At 42.9% G+C, this 21,152-nt stretch overlaps 1 pseudogene across 1 annotated transcript; it reads right to left on the bottom strand.

The window, feature by feature from the left end:
• Window positions 1-6,145: 6,145 nt before the first annotated feature.
• On the bottom strand, window positions 6,146-7,667 carry LOC146578900 (Fc receptor-like protein 1; annotated as a pseudogene). Its single transcript, XR_014891333.1, has 4 exons — window positions 7,659-7,667; window positions 7,001-7,299; window positions 6,676-6,921; window positions 6,146-6,600 (listed from the first exon to the last, which is right to left on the bottom strand). The product of XR_014891333.1 is annotated as an Fc receptor-like protein 1 (transcript).
• Between the last annotated feature and the right edge of the window lie 13,485 nt (window positions 7,668-21,152).

Raw genomic sequence — 21,152 nt, 5'->3', positions numbered from 1 at the left:
TTCAGCTCGATGTACCTGGGGTGAGACTTTTTTTTTTTAACAATTATTGAATTATTACTGCTGAAATTTGCACATTTGTATGCTTTGGCTCTGTGATCTTAACTTCTGTTCTTCTCTCTGCTGAAAACCTGGATCCTTTGAGTGATTTACCTTTAGAGAGAATTTGTGGATCTAAATTGGACCAGTTGTGTGTGTGTGTGTGTGTGTGTGTGTGTGTGTGTGTGTGTGTGTGTGTGTGTGTGTGTGTATGTGTGTGTGTGTGTGTTTCCCCTTTTTTGTGCACGTAGTGTGGCAGCTGCACCCTTGGACAAAAATGGATTTATCCCAAAGACAAAACTCCTAGTTAGATAATGTGTGCGCTGCAGCGAGGAGTGTTCAGCCCTCAAAATTGGAGATTCCTCCGATGTAAGGGCCCGCATCTTTCCTCATGATTAATAGAGGGGCAGCAACCACCTCTCAACTCCTGCCGTTCAAGAGAATAACTAAAATATCATTGACTTCTACCTTTCGACCTCTCAAAGTACTTTAAATATCCATATGACAGCTTTGACCATTATATGTTTTTGTGAAATTCTGAACCAATAACTGGATGTGCAGACCGTCTCTTTTTTTTTTTTTTTTTTTTTTTTTTTGTGTCCCGTTTGGATCTATAGCCATCAGAATTGTTGTCTTGAGGCCAAGAAAGATGCCAAGCGGATTTATTTTACCAAGTGGATCATCATGGCCTTGCCATATTGGTCCATTTGGTTGACCTTTATTATAATTGTGAATTTATTTTATTTTCAGTTGCAAACGGGACAGACATAACTGTGGGATAGGACAGGGGGAAAGAATGAAAGAAAGAGGGGGAGAGAAAGAAAGAAAACCAAAGGGGAGAAGAGACGGTGAGAAGGGGGGGAAGAGAGAGAAAAAAAAAAAGAACTCCTGGGTCACCTGTATGGAGAAAAAAAAAAACAGAGGAGACAGCAAACAACAAAGAGCAACATAATACTAGAAAAAAAAAGCACCATCACAATAAACTAGCTAGTCATAGATATCAATAGTTACTAAATAATAGACGATATTGTTCAGCACGCAAGATAGACAGTGCACAGTGTGCTTTGAGGCAGCAGCCAAGAAAGCTGTAGTCTGCGTCTGTGAATACCCATGTGTACACCTGTGTGCATACCTGTGTGGATCAGCATGCTTGCATTCCAAAGGTTTCTCCATGTAATGATCTGTTAGGGAGTGTGGGGAGCCACAGCCCTGTCCTCTATGGTATGAAGCAGGTATGGAGGAGATCAAAACTCCAGACATCCAGAGGCCCCCAGAACACAAGAGACCAAGGAAGACCCACAGAGGGGCAGCTGCGTCACTGTCCCAGTAAGAGCTAAGGAGAGTCCCAGATGAGGGCTCATTCAGCAGCCGCGGAGCAGAAGCCAGGGGGAGTTGCAGTGATGCGCCCGTGGGCTCCGCCAGCAGCCAGCTGTGCCTGAGTGACCGAGCCCCAGGCCGAGAGGCCGGGGGCATCCCACCTCCGAAATGGCCCGAGCGAGCCCCAATAAGCGGCCGCCAAGGAGTGAGCCGGTGTGTACCCGGACGCCCACCCCCAGATACAAAGAACCACCAACGCACCGACACCTGAGGGAGTCCGCCACCGGCAGGGGAAGTGGTGGTGGGTGGAGATAGGCCTCCAAACCTTGGAAGGCCCGAGATGTCCCCAGAGAGGTGGCGTCTGATACCCAACCTGACATATAGACACAAACATACAGGCACACACAGACACAAACATCCATTCCCACCCTCATGCTCTCATGTGCACTTCACACTCAACCGACGTGGAGACAAATATAAAGAGACGCTGTATACACGATCACACTCCCCAAGCGTACTCTACAAACCGGGTCTAGGTACCCCTGCCCCTGGAGGGGGGAACTGCACCCAGACCCAGGTGGTGTTACCCTTTTCCCTGCGGTGGGGAGAGGCAGACCACCCCGACTCCGCAGCAGCAGGGAGGCCCCACACCCCAGACAGACCGTCTCTAAGTTTCACAATCTATTTACACACAGACACCAGGTGCAGATATATACAGTTGAGGGGGTACGGGAAGAGGGTCTCCGGGGAACACAGGCACGGGAAGGGGACACACGGGGCTATGTACACAATCCTTCGCTGATGCTCAAGTTAGCTCCGACTCCGGCTTTAGCTCACCAAACAGCGGTCCTCAGGCTGACGAGAAGTCTGGCACAGGGAGGAAGAACAGGTAAGTTGAGGCACGAAAGAAACTCATGGAAAAGCTCAGACTTGCAATGACACTGACGAGTGTTGCACAATAATCCAGCGAAGAAGCATTCTCAGCAGCCGCCTTGAGAAGTGAGCGTGGTGATGAGACGATTGCTTGCAGGTGTCTGAGCCAGGGGCTGAAGTCGTCATGACTACGCCCTGGTAGAGCGCAGTGCACGGGAGGAGAGAGAGACGCAACACAACAGAAACACTTGTAGCCATACAGAGTCAGCCGAGAAGGCACAGGGTCATGACACGCCTACTTGAAATGGAGTCTTTTGCCAGCAGTTCCGTACTTAATCAGGATTCTTTGCTTTTCCAGCTGGAAGTTTGTCTCCGAAACACTTGCTAAAAGTCTTATTTTTTTTAATTCATATGGGAAAAAAAGTGTTTTTATTTGTTAGTGTAGAGAAACAAATTATGTGGGAATTGTGAAAACTCCGTCATTGCAAGTCACCTATGACTGAAACTGAAAAAACTGACATAAACCTTTAAAACTTTAATTTCAAAAACAACAAATTAAATTAAATCCAAATTGGGTTTTTTTTTTTTGTGGTTAAAAAAAAATTGGAAATATCTCTAATTTATCTTTACACAATCAGGGAATTCTGTCCCTCTGATGCAGTATAGATATAATCTGGAATGATATTCAGTTTTTCTCACTGAGTGTCCTGAGTCAGTGTGAAACTGAAGTATTTATTTTTTATTGTTTTCTGCTTGTGTTATATTCATAGTTCACAGTCTTTAGTTTTGTCACTGTCTTCCTCGTGTTCCACATTTAGTTACTATTGTCTCCATGATTCATGTTCCCTCTCTGTTTCCCTAGTCAGTCATGTCTCCTGTCTTATTTTATAGTCCCTTGCCTAGTGTTCAGTTTATTTAGTTTTGCTTCCTGCCTGTCTCATTGTGTCTGATTAGTTCCAGTTTCCCTCCTGTTTCCCAATCCCCTCATTATCCTTTGTGCATTTAGTCCTGTCTTTCTTTGCCTGTCTGTATAGCTCCCCCTCTGTTTCCCATGTTCTCTTTCACCAAATATCACAATAATTTTTATCCATGCGCAAATACTACTAGTACTAGTAATATTCACAGTGAGTGGGCAATTCAGGGTTCAGTATCTTGAACAGAACTCCTCAAGAAACTGGTAAATTTCATGTACCAACCAACCAGGCCAACTTAGATCTTCAAAATTAGTTAATGTTAATTTTCAAAGTGTTATTAGTCTTCATAGCTGTCACGTTAGTTTACCTGTAGCCTTTATTCAAAATGGTATCTTGAGCCAAAAATTATTTTATCAGACCTGAAAAACACACAACTCAGACATGAGGATTGATGTATATGTGAATATACATTATTAACCTTTCTGTCTTAATTGTAAAGTCATTCTTATTTGTGTAACAGATTTAGATCCACAGAATCTGTCCCAAATGCTTTAAAATCAGGTAGATTTTGTCACGGTCCTGGGTCAGTGACCCAGTGTTTTGAGTTTCTTGTGCCTCTGAGTTTTCTGTATTATGTTCTTAGTTCTCTTTGTTGTCCCAGCTTATTCTTTAGTGTAGTGTCTTAATTTGGTTTTCTTGTATTCTGTTTAGTTCTCTGAGTATTTGGTAGCTGCCCTCTGTGCTTCTTAGTTGCTCTGTCTCCCAGTCTAGTTTGCATCTGTGCTAATTCCTGTTTTACTTTGAAGGTCTGTGTCTCATGTGAGTGTATCCTACTTTGCTTCCTTGTCTCGTCAGTTCTGATTTCCCCCAGCTGTGCTCCCCTTCTGTGTCTCATTCCCCTCGTTACTTCCCAGTGTATTTAAACCCTGTGTTTCTCTGAGTCAGTGTCACGTTGTGCCTCATGCTGTGTGGATCGCCCTGTGTGTTTTATTTTGTATGTTTTTTTTTTTCCTGCAGGCCAATAAAGCTGTGACTTTGAGTTAACACCTGCAGTCTGAGCGCCTGCATTTTGGGTCCACATCTCCTGCCTGCCACACAGCGATTCATGACAGATTTACAAAAGACATGAAGCGTAACATGTATTTTTGTACTAATTTAAATAAGAGCTTTTGTTTAATCCCATAGTTGTGAAATACAGGCTTAACAGTGAAACAGTTGGTGATATACTTCATACCTAATTGCATAAACATTGCTCTTTCCTACATAAGCTCCATTATAAGTTAAAAGAATTGGTATTAGTACTTGTTAAATGCAGTACTGGCCTGTGTAGTGATCGTGTGTGTCATACACACACACACACACACACACACACACACACACACACACACACACACACACAACTAATCATCCTCTTTGAGATTGATTGACTTATGTTATTATTGTGCAATAGCATGTCAAAATGCTCCTAACTGCTGATATTTGTCCGCCTAACCTGCTTACATCTCCTTGTTCATGTGAAAAAATAATTTCTGCATTTTAAACAGCTCGAATCGCATAACAAGGCAGTGGCATCATTTCAGAGAAACTGAGCCTTTGGTCACGAGATATTCTAAAAACAGACACAGGCTTTATTTGGACATGCGACTTTACTGGACCTTTACAGGACACAGGATTCAGTGTCAGACGTAACATCACTAGTCCTGTATTTACTTCTTATTGGATCAGCACCAGTCACACGTCACTGCACTTTGGGGCCCTAAAGGTAGGAGGGGCCTATTGAAAATGTCTGATCAAAGTAGCTCCCCCTCTACCTTACACTATATGCTGATATTCACAGTATTACGGTAAACACCATTACAAGACATCCACTATATGTTTAAGCCATGATTTTATTTTGTGAACCAAACTGGACAAATTTCCTGAAACACTTTGCTGGAAAAGAGAAATGCTTATACTTCCATGAGTCACTAGAGGGAACCAAAGGACAACCAAAAACAGCTTCTTCAAAACACACAACAGTCTCAATCTATTGTAATCTAGAGTTTTAGCTTATTACCTGCAGCTTTCTGCTGTGTTTTTTAAAGAAGACAGAAATATACAAACAGTATTTATAAAATATGAACATATTTATCTAGTCTATGAACATGTTAATTTCCCCAACCATGATGTGGTTAGCACACAACCCTTACTAGCCGGTACACACAGAAACAAATTAATAGTAAGTTCGTGAGTAAATTTCATTGATAACGCATTTAAAACCAAAGTGCTTTTATAATTCTGTCTAGAAAATAAAAAAGAGAATATACATATTCAGTCTGTATATGAAATAACCCAAGAGCACCCAATCCTTCAATCACAGTTCCAGAAATTAGAAAAACACAGAGGCAGAAAAGGTTCATCTTCAGCTGAGTCTGAAACTGTTATCTGAGGTCTGTTGGGAGGTGATTGAAGAGACTGTGCAACAATAGCAACAACACCCAATTTTGAAATGAGCTTAAACTGCAGGATGATCACAAGTGATTAAGAAGGCCTTAATGATCTGGAGGGAAAATACAGACACACTATTTCTACCACATATGCAGGTTTGACACCATTTAGGCTTTAAACACAAACAGCGTCTTAATACTGAATTCTATCATTCACAGGGAGCTAGTGCAAGCCTGCTGACACTGTACTAATGTGATCTCTTCTCTCAGTCAATGCAAATGGATAAAAGATTAATGAGTAACTCTGGTATACAGTGTGTAACAATAGTCCAATTGAAATCAAACAAAGCTATGCATGAGTCTTTCCAGATCAGAAGACCAATCAGAGAGCACAGCACTAAAACATTAAATCAAACCTTAAAGAGTATCTGCATCATTATTCAGGGTGAGTTTGATACTAAGAGTGTGTTAATGGGTCATATAGTACTTTGCGACTTCCATGCTTCTGCTCTGTTAATCAGAGATGAGCAGACCAGTGAGAATAAATAAATCTACAGTCAAACTTTTGAGAATCTGCTCTGGAAGTATTTCAACAAAAGCAACATAGAGTAAAAAATGAGCCATGACACTCCCTCTGTCTTTGTGACATCATCAATCTCCTGGTCCAGTCCCTGTTAAGCCTGTGTAGGCGGGATCATCACTGTCACAGGAGGCATTTCATGGAGTCCAGCAAGGTCAGAAAGGAAAGTTTGATTTATTCTATTTAAAGAATTAAACAATTAACAGCTGCCAATCATTAGGTTATTAGGTCATTGATTATTGATTATTGGCTCTGGATAAATATAAAGACACCATGAGGAGAGTGGAGATAAAGTATGGACAGAACACCACCAGGTACCGGAGCAGGGTCAGCGTGAGCTGTGAGTGTGTTGAGGCAGAGGGCGGAGCTCCAGATGTGGGCTGGACAGAAACTGTGCTCAAGGAAGAGATGGGTGGTTTTAAGGCAGGAAGTGGAGCTTTGATTGGAGGTCTACCTATAGAGAGAATCCGATCTGTTCAGGTGAATAAATAAATAAAATAAAAGGTGAAATCAGAGTGAAGCTCCTCACCTGTGACAGTGATCCAGCTGGATGGAGACTCTCCATGACCACTGATGTCACACTTGTAGAGGCCTTCATCAGACCTGGAAACATGCTGGATGGTCATGTGACCTGTAGGCTCTTTCCCAATGAAGACTCCATCTTTGAAGAAAGCAGCTGGGAGCTTGGAGGGAGTGGTCTTTGTTTTACAGAGCAGAGTGACGTCATCTCCCTCCATCACAGGGAGGACAGGACTCTGCAGGATCACTGATCCACCTCAACACAGAGACAAACTACAGCATTTCATCCATTTACACACAGCTTCATCAACACTAACTCCACACACTCAGCTTACCAGTGACTGTCAGGTTAACCGTGTTGCTGATGGGACCCTCTCTGGACTCACACCAGTAAACTCCACTGTCCAGTGGAAAGACATAACTGATGTTACAGGAGGAACGAGCTGGTATTCCCCCACCGAACTCCACACTGAGTCCTCTGTTGTTTTCTTGTGTTTCTTGTCAGATTCCATCTCGTAGAGCTGTCGTCCTCCTCACAGCTCAGAGATACAAAGTCACCTTCGAAGAACTGAGATCGGTTGGGGCTCACAGTCAGATGAGCTGTGAGGGAGAGGAGAATACATCCTCCATATTTCTTAACAATTGCAAACCTTTTAAAACCTCTAACCACTTTGATTGGCTGCTTCTCTGTATGACAGCTTGCGACTTCTAGCAGTGTGCAGGTAGCACCATTCCTAAATTGTCAATTATTGACTTGGATTGACATTTCGTTTATGGTTTTCCAGATTGGTTTGCTGCTTTTTGGAACATCTGACATTCCCACTCATTTGAATTAATGGGAGAGCATTGGAGCTCTATATCCACTGGCTGGCTTAACTTAATTAAATTTTATTTATATATATATTCAAAACACAACAGCGGTTGCCTTTTTCACACACACAAAAAAAGTTAATCATGGAGTTCCATAGGGTTCTATACTGAGACACTTTTCACTTTCTTCATGCTCCTAACAGGTACTATTATTAGAAAATAGTGACTAAATTTCAAATTATACGCCAATAGTACATATTGTTACGTTACTGTGTTATATGCTACCATGGATTGTATCATACACGCGTTTGTGTATGATACATACATGATACATACAGTATATTATATTATATTGTATATTTTTAAAATGTACTAAAATTAACTTAAGAGTTAACATAAACTGGAGAACTTACATACTTTGTAATGATGTACAGAACAATACTCAAAACAGACAATCTGAAGAGCATTTTTACAGATGACCAATTCATTACATTTCCTGATCAACAAACTAGTTTGGATAGTTGTGCTTGTCAAGCACAAAAACAACAATCAAGATGCCAGGTCAGATCAGAATGAAAATTCTCAAAACCATTAGTGCAACCTCTACAACATTTAGTCATTTGTACACATCCATCCATCCATCTATTCGCTTCCGCTTATCCTTTTCAGGGTCGCGGGGGGCGCTGGAGCCTATCCCAGCTGTCATAGGGCGAGAGGCGGGGTACACCCTGGACAGGTCGCCAGTCTGTCGCAGGGCCAACACACAGGGACAGACAACCATTCGCACTCACATTCATTCGCACATTCACACCTAGTGACAATTTGGATTATCCAATTAACCTATCCCCACATTTGTACACATCATAGTTGCAATTTCTCCTTCCTCTGAACAAATTGCAAAGGCTCGTGGACAGTTGTATCAGTTGCTTTCATACAGTTCTCTGCTGTCGACAACATTATTATTTGCTTATGTCATGTCAGTCAAAATGAACTATACTTTTGGATGCTGAATAGTTGTTCCCAATAAAACTAATAGTCTTCATTTCATTGCTTGAATCATTACATACAAAATTGGTAAATTAGTTTTCAAATGCTGTCCAGCATTATTATTTTTTCCTGGAAATGTCCCCTAAATTGAACATTTTCTCTCAGGTGAACTTGAGCTTTCGCTGACAATGAGGTGTGTGAAGTAATAGTTGTAACCAATGACAAGCCACTTGTTCACAGTCACTCATGGATCGATCCCAAGAACCCTCAATTGGCAAGCATATATGAACCAAGCAGGACATAGTGTGTACCATGTCTACAATTCTGTGACACAGATATGGAAGGTCAGCATCGTGGAAGAGGGGTGAGTATGCGGGGGGGACAAAACAAGGGAAGAGGGAGAAGACGCCAAATACATAGGCAGATCCCTAATGAAATCAGGGCAAACTTGTGGACCATGTTGTCAATCACTGTCTCAAAATGGATGAGGCTGGTCAGAGGATCCAACCAAATGTTGGAAGAACACTGTGAATTTAATCAGTCAAAAATTTTGTAGGGAGAACAGGTATGTATAGTCTTGGACAGTAATCCAACATCTCATAATATCTCATGTTTAGTGTACATTACTCTAATTTTACTGTACACGGCTGTACAAAAAGTGCATAGTGCTGTCTTGAGCACTTTCAGGTAGTGTCACCAAGTTCTGACCTTTTTTGGAAAACACTGAGAGAATACTGTACACTGTCATAATGGAAACATGACAAAGCCACTTGACTATCTTGTTCATCAAGATGGTGTCAAGACTTCTCATTTTGATGACACTGGCAGTTTCATTGACATGAATAGGGGAGACCGGGGATAGTTGTAACGTGGGTCAGTTGTAACACTTCCAATTTCTCCAATCAGGGCTAAGTTTCAAATGATGTGACTCATCCTGTACATGCCCAACTCAGTTCTGCTATCACATGTGAAAAATCAGCACATTTTGTCAAACACAGATAATTTAACATGAAAAAAAGTAATTTGTATGCCAAAAAGTAAGTTTTTCTACTTTATTTCAATTTGTAATAGCATTATCTGCTTTGCAGTTAAACTCATCAAACTTAAATTATGTTATTTGTATGTCTATGGGGATATATTCTGTGTAGGTCTTTAGTGCTAATGTTTTAGCTGTTGGCTGTAATGTTAGCTAGTTCATGGCTATAGGAGTCTGGGTCAGTTGTAACAGCAACAGTCTGGGTTAGTTGTAACAATAATGCAGATGTTACAACTTACCACACTATTACTTTAACTTATATTAAACAAGTTGGGGCAACGACATCAGCAGAGAGAGGTTCACTGGTCGCATTTGTATATGTGGTTAATGCCATTGGCAACACAATTCCTTTGTGTTCCCAGACATACATTATGCAGACTGTGTCAGAGATGGACCAGTAGGAAGTACTGGTAGTGGAAATAAATCAGGATGGGTGCAAGAAACAGATTTCCTCATCTTTCTGAAGCACTTTGCAAACCACACCAAGGTAAGCCATGATAAAAAGTAATGGAATTGCGATGCTGGTGAACAGCTACATTTTTTCAGCTTCATTGTTATGTTCAAAATTGGTGCAAGAGTTGTAGGTTATAATGCCCACTGAGCCAATGAGGCCAAACTCAAGGAAGACCAACCAAAATTAATGAAATATTCAGTTGCAGAAAATTCCATAATTTGTCTTTTTTGGGAGGGTTGGAATATGTTCAAAAGCTAGATTTCTGCATTCTGTCACACACACACAGCTACATAAATGGCTCTAAGTGCATTCATGTGTTGAATAAAAAAGATTACACGTTAATGTTTTGTTAGTACCTGTTACGGCCCTAGCTGGGCCTCCTGATACTGCCCTTGTGTGGGCGTGGTGTTTTTCTCCGCCTCCTCCTCTTTTGCTCCACCCCCCGTCTCTCTCTTGCTCTTCTCTCTCCCCAGGACACAGCTGCTGCTCATTGGACTCATTTACCACCTGGGCCCAGTCAGCAATCACCTCTCGGAGGTCATATAAGCTGGGGATGAGCTGTGAGCAGGGGGTGGGGTGTTCTCTGGTGTCTCTGCGTGGTGTGTGGTTAGCCTGCTCAAAGTGTGGAGTTGTGGAAACAGCATAGCTGCTTTGCGTGAGTGGTGTGGGCTTGTGGGCCCTGAGAGTGTCTCCCCGTGGTGGGGAGTGCCTCCTTTTTTATTGTGTTTGTTTGGTAGTCCTCCTGCCTTTCGTGGCTGAGAGCGTTTTCTTTGTTTCTTTGGCGTTATTGGTAAGACGGCGTTGCCGGCCCTTTAAGTTAATGTTAACCTGTACCATTTTGTAATAAAGTTTTATTGATGCAGAACAACTCTGTTTGTTTTCCTTTTTCATTCTGATTCCGGACTCATTTGTTACTGGTCCCCTCTCTCACATGCCTAGACCCCTTCGGGGGGAACGTAACAAAGTGGGGGCTCGTCCGGGATATGACTGGAAGGAACAGCAATTGAGTTTTAGTGAGTTGTTTGCCGGTGGCTTGTTTAGTTGTATTGTATCTGCTGCGCTCTCTCTCCAGTTAGCAAAGGGGAGTGTCTAGCTGAGCGTAAGCTCCTCCTTCGGGCACTCATTTTTTATTTTTCCTTTGTTATTTTCGGAGTCATCCCGGGTGGGGATTAGTTCCCTGTCGGGGGTAGGCTTGTCGGTGCTTTGTGCACTTGACGCTTAGCCTTTAAAGTTGCCTCGAGCCTGGTACACTCCAGAAGCTAACTAGGCTAAGATTTTAGTAGGCAGGTCTGGGGAGAGGGTTTATTTATTGGTTAACCTGTGGCCACACTTTTCCCGCCTGTTTCTCATTTGTGTATTGGAGGTGGTGCTTCTTTGTTGTTATTGTTAGCCTCAGGTAGTTTTTGTGTTAGAGTCAATGGCTACCTTTGATATTGCAGTGTTTAAGGGTGAGCGTGGTGCAGCGTCTCAGCCCGTTCTGCAGGCGCCAGCTCAAGCTGTAGGTCCATTGGTGTCGACACCTGTTGATCAGGGGCTGCCTGAGGACAAACCCATGACAGTGCCTCGCTTCGAACCCCTCTCCATTGAATCAAGTGAAGGCTCGAAGCTGGATGCTAAGCTCCGTGTCCGTCTGGCTCGTCTCCAGCTGGAGAAGGAGCAGCGTGAGAGAGAGTTCCAGCTGAAAAGGGAGCTAGAGCTTAGGCGTTTGGACGCGGAACTGGCTAGGGCTAGGGAGGTTGAGCTGATGAAGGTGGAGGTGGAGGCAGAGACAGCTGTGAGGTTGCGACAGCTGGAACTCCGGCAGGTTTCCCTTCCTCCGACTGCCTCCATTCGTCAGGCCGACACCTTGTTTGACGTAGGGAAAAACAGTCGTCTGGTTCCGATGTTCCGTGACACTGAGGTCGATAGCTACTTCGAGTCGTTTGAACGAATAGCCACGGCCTTGCACTGGCCACGGGATTCATGGGCCATTTTGCTCCAATGTAAGCTGGCGGGTAAGGCTCAAGAAGTTTGTTCCTCGTTGTCAGCTGAGGACAGCTTGGACTATGACAAGCTGAAAAGGGCTATCCTGCTGGCCTATGAGCTGGTCCCAGAAGCCTATAGGCAGCGTTTCCGGGGGTTGAGAAGAGGTCAGGGTCAGTCCTATCTTGATTTCGCCAGGGAAAAAGGTGTTCTTTTCGATCGGTGGTGTGCGGCCTGCAAAGCCACTGACCTGGCTTCGATCCGGGAACTAATGCTCATAGAGGAATTTAAGAACTGCATTGCTGAGCGCATCGCGGTATATATTAATGAACAGAAGGTTTCCTCATTACAGCATGCTGCAACACTGGCTGATGAGTTTGCCCTCATCCATAAAACCAGTGTCATTAAGCACGACCGACGCGATGACCTAGTGAAGGTTAGTGATGTGCCAGCTAGACAGTACCCAAAGGGTGAGGTACTTGTGTCCCATTCAAAGGCAAAAAGAAAGTGTTTTTTCTGTTTAAAGTCTGGCCATTTAATAGCAGATTGTGGGGCCTACAAACAGAAACAGTCAGTCTTGGGAGTTAGGAGTGTGCCAGCTAACAAAGTCAATACAGGCGTGGTTTCAAGAGCCAAAACAAAGCTCTGTTTCTTCTGCCACAAACCTGGCCACCTGATTGCTCACTGTTTGAAAGAAAACTCAAAGCAAAATCGATCTGCTTTCAAAAGAGTGAACTGTGGTTCACAAACCAACAAAGTTGCCAGTCCTAGGCAACAATCGGCGCATAATTGCTCAGTGGTGTCATTCGGTCACTGTCAGAGATCAACTAATTGTAATCTGCCACCTGTTGACTGTCTTTCGGGTCCAGATGACCTGCAGTGTGACCCATTGTGTACGACACAAACACTCAAACCTGCACCTCTGGGTAACCCGCATGCCTTTCGCCATGACCTAGTGAAGAAGCATCAGAGAAGTGATGCTGTACGGCCTTTTAGCTGCCTGATGGGTCCTCCATATGTGATGGCTCAAACACCTGGCTATCACTTGAGACACTATGTTGAGGGACTTGAGCCAACACCGTTCAGTGTTTTCAAACCCTCAGAAAGGTCTTGGCAGAGTTGGCAGGGTATGCGTGCATGGTAGGTGATATGTTTAAAAGCTGGGTAGGACGTTCTGTGACAAACCACGGGTTTGTATATATGGGAGGGGGTGTTACGGCCCTAGCTGGGCCTCCTGATACTGCCCTTGTGTGGGTGTGGTGTTTTTCTCCGCCTCCTCCTCTTTTGCTCCACCCCTCTGTCTCTCTCTTGCTCTTCTCTCTCCCCAGGACACAGCGGCTTCTGATTAGCCTCGTTTGCCACCTGGGCCCAGTCAGCTATCACCTCTCTGAGGTCATATAAGCTGGGGATGAGCTGTGAACAGGGTGGGGTGTTCTCTGGTGTCTCTGCGTTGTGTGTGGTTAGCCTGCTCAAAGTGTGGAGTTGTGGAAAAATAATAAAAAACTATTTATTTTAAATGAAGAAATAAAACAAAGCCTTATACAAGCCATGGATTTTGTGGTCAGTACAAACAGTGGTGTCGATAAGTTCATCGGTGGAATAATGGCATACACAACATTGTTTAGTGCTAACCCAAACGAAACAGAACGAAAAACCACAGGGTATCTCAGAGGAGAGCACCACATAGTGACTGGAGACCCTTTTCACTCCCAATGCATAACATACCAATGATTTGTCACATGGCGTTGGTATGTTAAGTTTTGGGATTAGAACATGTTAGTGACTGAGCTCAGATGGCCTTTATAGAGCACTGGCACGCTAGGCCCAGTTCTTGCCATTGTCATTAATTGGAAATGAACTACTCTACTCCTCTAATGCAAGCAAGCAAGCAATTTATTTATATAGCGCTTTCAGATCAGCCACCAGCTGAACACAAAGTGCTGTACACTTGACATGCCAAACATGATACATTGAGCATGTTAAAAAAATAAAAAAAATTAACACATTTAAAACAATAAAATCAGGGTCAGACTGTGTCATAAGCCAAAGAGTAAAAATGGGTTTTAAGACGTGTTTTAAAAGCAGTGTTGGGTTAGTTACTTTAAAATAGTAACTTAGTTACATTACTAGTTACTTCTCTCAAAAGTAACTCAGTTACTTCAAGTTACTCGTTACTTTCAAAGTAACTAGTTACTAGGGAAAGTAACTTTGGTTTTACTCAGAATTCTCTTGTTAATGTGTTTCTTCCATAACTTTGCCAGTCTTCTAGCTTGCTTACTTGCCACAAGTGCACTGTGCCACCTACCAATAGAAAGGAAAAAATAATGTGCATATTTCCACGAGAGAAATCCCACGCCTGGACCGTCATTGACTGGTGCCATGATTCTAGCCTACGTCACAGCGTCATGTGCGCCTTTTACATCCAACACAAAAACTGCAGTCGTGGTGCTTTGATTGTACTCAGAACTCGGAAATTCTGCCTTCTGAATAGGAAGATGTTGGTAACACCAGACTGCAGATGAGCTGCATACAGGGCTGGACTGGGACAGAAAATTGGCCCGGACATTTTGACTAGAGACCGGCCCACCATTATAGGAAAAATCATAAAGCCTTTGAATAAAAACAAACGCTGTTGTGACAGTGATGTACACTGTTTTGATGGTATATATGCATCAATCTATCAATCGTTTGTTGTAAGATTCAGATAATTATTTTTTAAAAGCTAGACATTTTAAATAAGAATAAGATAGAAAAGTATTTCTTTGTGCCCACCTCTCCCTGTTAATGCCCTACCTGGCCCCCCTGGCAAAACTTTGCTAGATCCACACCTGCACAGTTACCAGCTGTCAGCTACCTAAAAAAGGATCCTGGTGTTATTTGTCTCTCAGAAACAGTTCATAACTTCCCTTCAACTCATTCATGTGACCTAAAAGGTAAACCTGTTTCTCTATCACCTGTTCAGCTCTGATGATTCAGTAAGGACATCTCCTGGTTTCATCTTCATGTTTCCCTCTCACCAGATATACAAACCGATATCATGACCAGCAGCGTTTTTGCAGCTGTGGCTCCAGCAAACATCAGCTGATACTAGAAATTAATATTAAATAAATTCTAACAACAGCTGATCAAGCTTAAACGTGCTGCTGTTGTTTAGCGTGACATCCGCTGGTTTACTCTTTCGGCGCAAAGTGGGCGATAAACAAACAAGAGAGCCGATCAGCTGATCAGTTTAATGATTTAAGTAGAAACGGGAGAGGGAGGGGGGAGAATGAGAGAAGAAGAGGCAGCTGTGCAGCAAAGACACAGAATAACTCCAGCTTTGTGCCTTTTTCATTGTAGCTGAATTACGGGACAAACTCTGTTCCTTTTCACCTCAATAAGAAACGCATAATATTTTCTCTGAATACCAGACGGGACGGTTGGCAACTCTAATAACTTATGAACAAAATAAAGTTCAACATCATTAACTTCATAGCACCCACCCAGCTGTATAGAAACTCCGTCATGCTAGCTAGCACGCAGTACGGAAAAAGTCAGCATAACGAAAATAAACTCCACCTAAACTTGGTTCATATCTGACCCAGAGAGACTGCAGGTCATAACTTCTTACCTGAAGTTCAGTTCACACTTGGACCGGCGGCCGCCTCGGGTCTCTTTTCCTTCTGCGTCCCCTTTCTCCAGCCCGAGAACGTGTTGCTTTCTCTCATCCACCTGCTGGCCTCCACCACTTGCTAATGTTACTGAATCTGTGGAAGCTCCGCGATAGCCACCACACAAAGTAACGAGTAACGACCCTATCTAAATCCCAGTAACGACTAACGCGTTCCTGATTTTGGCATAATAACTAGTTACCGTGCTCGTTACCACAATAATAACGTAGTTACTGTAACGCGTTACTTAATAACGCGTTAGTCCCAACACTGGTTAAAAGTACCTAATGCCTGCAAACGAGGCACACAACAGAAAAACAAACAGGCCGACAGAAGGGCAACATGGAGTGCGTTGTCACACTATACAAAGTTCTTGGGCAGTGGCGGTTATCCCCAGTGTTGGGAAGGTTACTTTTAAAATGTATTCCATTACAGAATACAGAATACATGCCCCAAAATGTATTCTGTAACATATTCCGTTACGTTGCTCAATGACAGTAACGTATTCTGAATACTTTGGATTACTTAATATATTATCATGCTTTTTACAACAACGTGAATGTACTATTGCTGTGTGATTTATTACTGTTACTGAAGGTCCGCGACTCCGAACTGTAGTAAAGGGACCTCTGACTAATACGGCGGGGTCCCTGTCAGCTCGTAGCTGAAAAATAGCTTTACTTTGTTGTGTGGGTCAACTTTTCTTGCGAGAGACAGAGAGAGGCGTTGAAAGACTGCTCCAACAGAACTTATTGTTTTCGGAGGAAAACACGAACACGGTGTACAGTCGAGTCTTAATAGCTTACTTACAACTGGGCTCGTCAGGCACTCTTCTTGGCTGCAGTGGTTATTATTATATTTACATGCTTCCAGCTCCCGTTTTTCCTCGACGACAACTCGTACCTTTCCACTCCCCCTTTTCTCCCTCCTCGCGCTCACAGACCCATAACGTGTATGGCAGTCCATTCTCCCTGCAACACGGACTACACTGCCCATGATGCTACATTCTTTAGAGCTATGCTTGTAGCATTCTGCCTGTTAGCTTAGCACAACAACAACAACAACGAAAAGGCGCTCTCTCACCCAAGAAACACACAGTCAGAGAGAGAGCTCGTCGCCCTGTAACCATGGCAACCGTAACGCTGCCGCCTGGAACAACAGAACGTAGCTGTCAAACAAAACCCAAACAGTCCTGACCCGCGACAAAATGAAACAGGAAAGTACCGCAGTGTAATCCATTTATTTCAACAAAGTAACTGTATTCTGAATACCACCTTTTTAAACGGTAACTGTAACGGAATACAGTTACTCATATTTTGTATTTTAAATACGTAACGGCGGTACATGTATTCCATTACTCCCCAACACTGGTTATCCCAGCCTACTTCAGGGTATTACACAATAAAGCCTGAAATAGCACTGACCAGAGCTAACACAGCTTAGAATCACCATTTAACTTAACTTGCATATCGTCAGCCTGCTGGGGGAAGCTGAAGTACCTGCCATAAATCCATGCAGGAATAGGTTGAACATGTTAGGTGGCAGTGTAAGCCACCAATTAAGAACATCACATAGAAGTAAAAATGATTTAAGATAAAGGTGCTCATCCTCCTGCTCATCTGGGGGAACATCAGCGATTTCCCAGGCCATCCAAGACACATAATCTCTTAGGCGTGTCCTGAGTCCACCTCATTGTCTCCTTACTCTATGACAGGCTCAGAACACCTTGCTCAGGAGATATCCCAATCAGATGCCCAAACCATTTTATCAAAGATCAAAGACATTCTTCTATTTCAATTCCCCTCCCCATCCTGTTGAATGGTGTGGAAGGCAATTAGCTGTAGTTTTAACTCCAGACGTTGCAAGTAAGATTCTGTGTGTCCTTATTTGGTGAGGTGTTTCTTTGAAGTTGGCTAGGACATAGGTGAGGAGTGTTCAGCTCGAAGAGCCTTTGTCCGACCAGCCTTCCCTTGCTAGCAAGTAAAAAACCATTTTCGCCGTTGTCTTGCTTTCTTCGTGAGTGATGAGTTTCTGAACTAGTGGGCCTGCTGAATTTTTGCTATATGATATTATTTTTGCTCTTAAAGTGTGCATTTTCAAATCAAATCAAATCAAATCACTTTTATTGTCACATCACATGTGCAGGCACACTGGCACAGCACATGCGAGTGAAATTCTTGTGTGTGAGCCCCACAAGCAACAGAGATGTGCAAAACACAATAACACAAACGAGCAAAATACAAGAATGGCTAATCTGAAACTAATAAATATATGTACAATATATAATAGTGTATGCATTTCTGGATGTGTATACTAAATGTTTTCCTACGTGTGTGTGTGTGTGTGTGTGTGTGTGTGTGTGTGTGTGTGTTGCACCCAAAGACAAAACTAGTTACATAATGTGTGCGCTGCAGCGAGGAGTGTTCAGACCTCAAAATTGGAGATTCCTCCGATGTAAGGGCCCGCATCTTTCCTCATGATTAATAGAGGGGCAGCAACCACCTCTCAACTCCTGCCGTTCAAGAGAATAACTAAAATATCATTGACTTCTACCTTTCGACCTCTCAAAGTACTTTAAATATCCGTATGACAGCTTTGACCATCATATGTTTTTGTGAAATTCTGAACCAATAACTGGATGTGCCCGCCTTGTCAGGCTCAGGAGAGACTCGGAGGCAGACCGTCTCTAAGTTTCACAATCTATTGAAACTTAGAGACGTGTGAAACTGATTGCTATCAGTTACTTCAGTTTCACACTGACTAACACTCAGTTTAAGGATGAGAAACTCTGTCACGGTACTGGGTCCTTGACTCACTATGTGTAAGTCTGGTTTAAGTTATTTTCTTGACATGTTGTTTTTCATGGGTTTGATTCTCTTTATTGTTTTCTGCTTGTGTTATATTCATAGTTCATAGTCTTTAGTTTTTGTCACTGTCTTCCTTGTGTTCCACATTTAGTTACTATTGTCTCTATGATTCATGTTCCCTCTCTGTTTCCCTAGTCAGTCATGTCTCCTGTTTTATTTTATAGTCCCTTGCCTAGTGTTCAGTTTATTTAGTTTTGCTTCCTGCCTGTCTCATTGTGTCTGATTAGTTCCAGTTTCCCTCCTGTTTCCCAATCCCCTCATTATCCTTTGTGCATTTACCTTTGTCTTTCTTTGCCTGTCTGTATAGCTCCCCCTCTGTTTCCCATGTTCTCTTTCACCAAATATCACAATAATTTTTATCCATGCGCAAATACTACTAGTACTAGTAATATTCACAGTGAGTGGGCAATTCAGGGTTCAGTATCTTGAACAGAACTCCAACCAGGCCATCTTAGATCTTCAAAATTAGTTAATGTTAATTTTCAAAGTGTTATTAGTCTTCATAGCTGTCACGTTAGCAGACTGTTTACCTGTAGCCTTTATTCAAAATGGTATCTTGAGCCAAAAATTATTTTATCAGACCTGAAAAAAAAAACACACAACTCAGACATGAGGATTGATGTATATGTGAATATACATTATTAACCTTTCTGTCTTAATTGTAAAGTCATTCTTATTTGTGTAACAGATTTAAATCAACAGAATCTGTCCCAAATGCTTTAAAATCAGGTAGATTTACACCACATTTACAAAAGACATGAAGAGTAAACTGTATTTTTGTACTAATTTAAATAAGAGCTTTTGTTTAATCCCATAGTTGTGAAATACAGGCTTAACAGTGAAACAGTTGGTGATACACTTCATACCTAATTGCATAAACATTGCTCTCTCCTACATAAGCTCCATTATAAGTTAAAAGAATTGGTATTAGTACTTGTTAAATGCAGTACTGGCCTGTGTAGTGATCGTGTGTGTCATACACACACACACGACTAATCATCCTCTTTGAGACTGATTGATTTATTGATTGACTTATGTTATTATTGTGCAATAGCATGTCAAAATGCTCCTAACTGCTGATATTTGTCCGCCTAACCTGCTTACATCTCCTTGTTCATGTGAAAAAATAATTTCTGCATTTTAAACAGCTCGAATCGCATAACAAGGCAGTGGCATCATTTCAGAGAAACTGAGCCTTTGGTCACGAGATATTCTAAAAACAGACACAGGCTTTATTTGGACATGCAACTTTACTGGCCCTTTACAGGACTCAGGCTTCAGTGTCAGACGTAACATCACTAGTCCTGTATTTACTTCTTATTGGATCAGCACCAGTCACATGTCACTGCACTTTGGGGCCCTAAAGGTAGGAGGGGCCTATTGAAAATGTCTGATCAAAGTAGCTCCCCCTCTACCTTACACTATATGCTGATATTCACAGTATTACGGTAAACACCATTACAAGAGATCCACTATATGTTTAAGCCATGATTTTATTTTGTGAACCAAACTGGACAAATTTCCTGAAACACTTTGCTGGAAAAGAGAAATGCTTATACTTCCATGAGTCACTAGAGGGAACCAAAGGACAACCAAAAACAGCTTCTTCAAAACACACAACAGTCTCAATCTATTGTAATCTAGAGTTTTAGCTTATTACCTGCAGCTGTCTGCTGTGTTTTTTAAAGAAAACAGAAATATACAAACAGTATTTATAAAATAGGAACATATTTATCTAGTCTATGAACATGTTAATTTCCCCAACCATGATGTGGTTAGCACACAACCCTGACTAGCCGGTACACACAGAAACAAATTAATAGTTAATTTGTGAGTAAATTTCGTAACAAAGTAAATTCGACACCACAGTGTCTGCTCCCACCCCCACAACCTCACCTATAGTCAGCCTGGAATCCAGAGCCACACCACTGTGCCAGCCTCTCTCTTCACATGTTGCCTCCTGTGAGATTCCTGACACCCCTCCCCCACCCATCACCTTAACTCAATACCAAGTTGAGATGCAAATGAGGAGACTTCACTCAGGCAAGTCTGCTGGACCAGACGGAGTGAGTCCCCTTGTCCTCAAGGCCTGTGCCCCCCAGCTGTGTGGAGTCTTTCATAAACTGTTTATGCTGAGTCTGAGTCTGCAGAGGGTCCCGGTGATGTGGAAGTACCAAAGACGTGGGCCACGTCCCAGTGGCCCCCAGGATTACAGGCCCGTGGCACTGACCTCCCACATCATGAAGACCCTGGAAAGGCTCATCCTGGACCAGCTGCGACCCATAGTAAGACCACATCTGGATCCCCTTCAGTTCGCTTATCAGCCTCGTCTCGGAACTGAGGACGCCATCATCTACCTGCTCAATCGTGTCTACACCCATCTGGACCAGCTGGCGAGCACTGTGAGGGTCATGTTTTTTGACTTTTCCAGTGCTTTCAACACCATCAGGCCGACCCTCCTGGGTGATAAGTTAGCAGCGATGCAGGTGGATGCTTCTCTGGTGTCCTGGATTGTTGATTACCTGACAGGAAGACCACAATATGTACGTCTCCCACAGTGTGTGTCTGACAAGGTGATCAGCAACACAGGGGCACCACAGGGGACTGTCCTCTCCCCCTTCCTCTTCACCCTCTACACCACAGACTTCAGCCACTGCACAGAGACCTGCCATCTTCAGAAGTTTTCTGATGACTCTGCGGTGGTTGGATGCATCAGCAGGG

Source organism: Mchenga conophoros, linkage group LG3 (assembly GCF_057382185.1).
Source record: "Mchenga conophoros isolate Kocher_MC1m ecotype Shallow Benthic linkage group LG3, M_conophoros_male_GT1.1, whole genome shotgun sequence".
Lineage (NCBI taxonomy): Eukaryota > Metazoa > Chordata > Actinopteri > Cichliformes > Cichlidae > Mchenga > Mchenga conophoros.
This window is presented reverse-complemented; position numbering and strand designations above follow the sequence as displayed.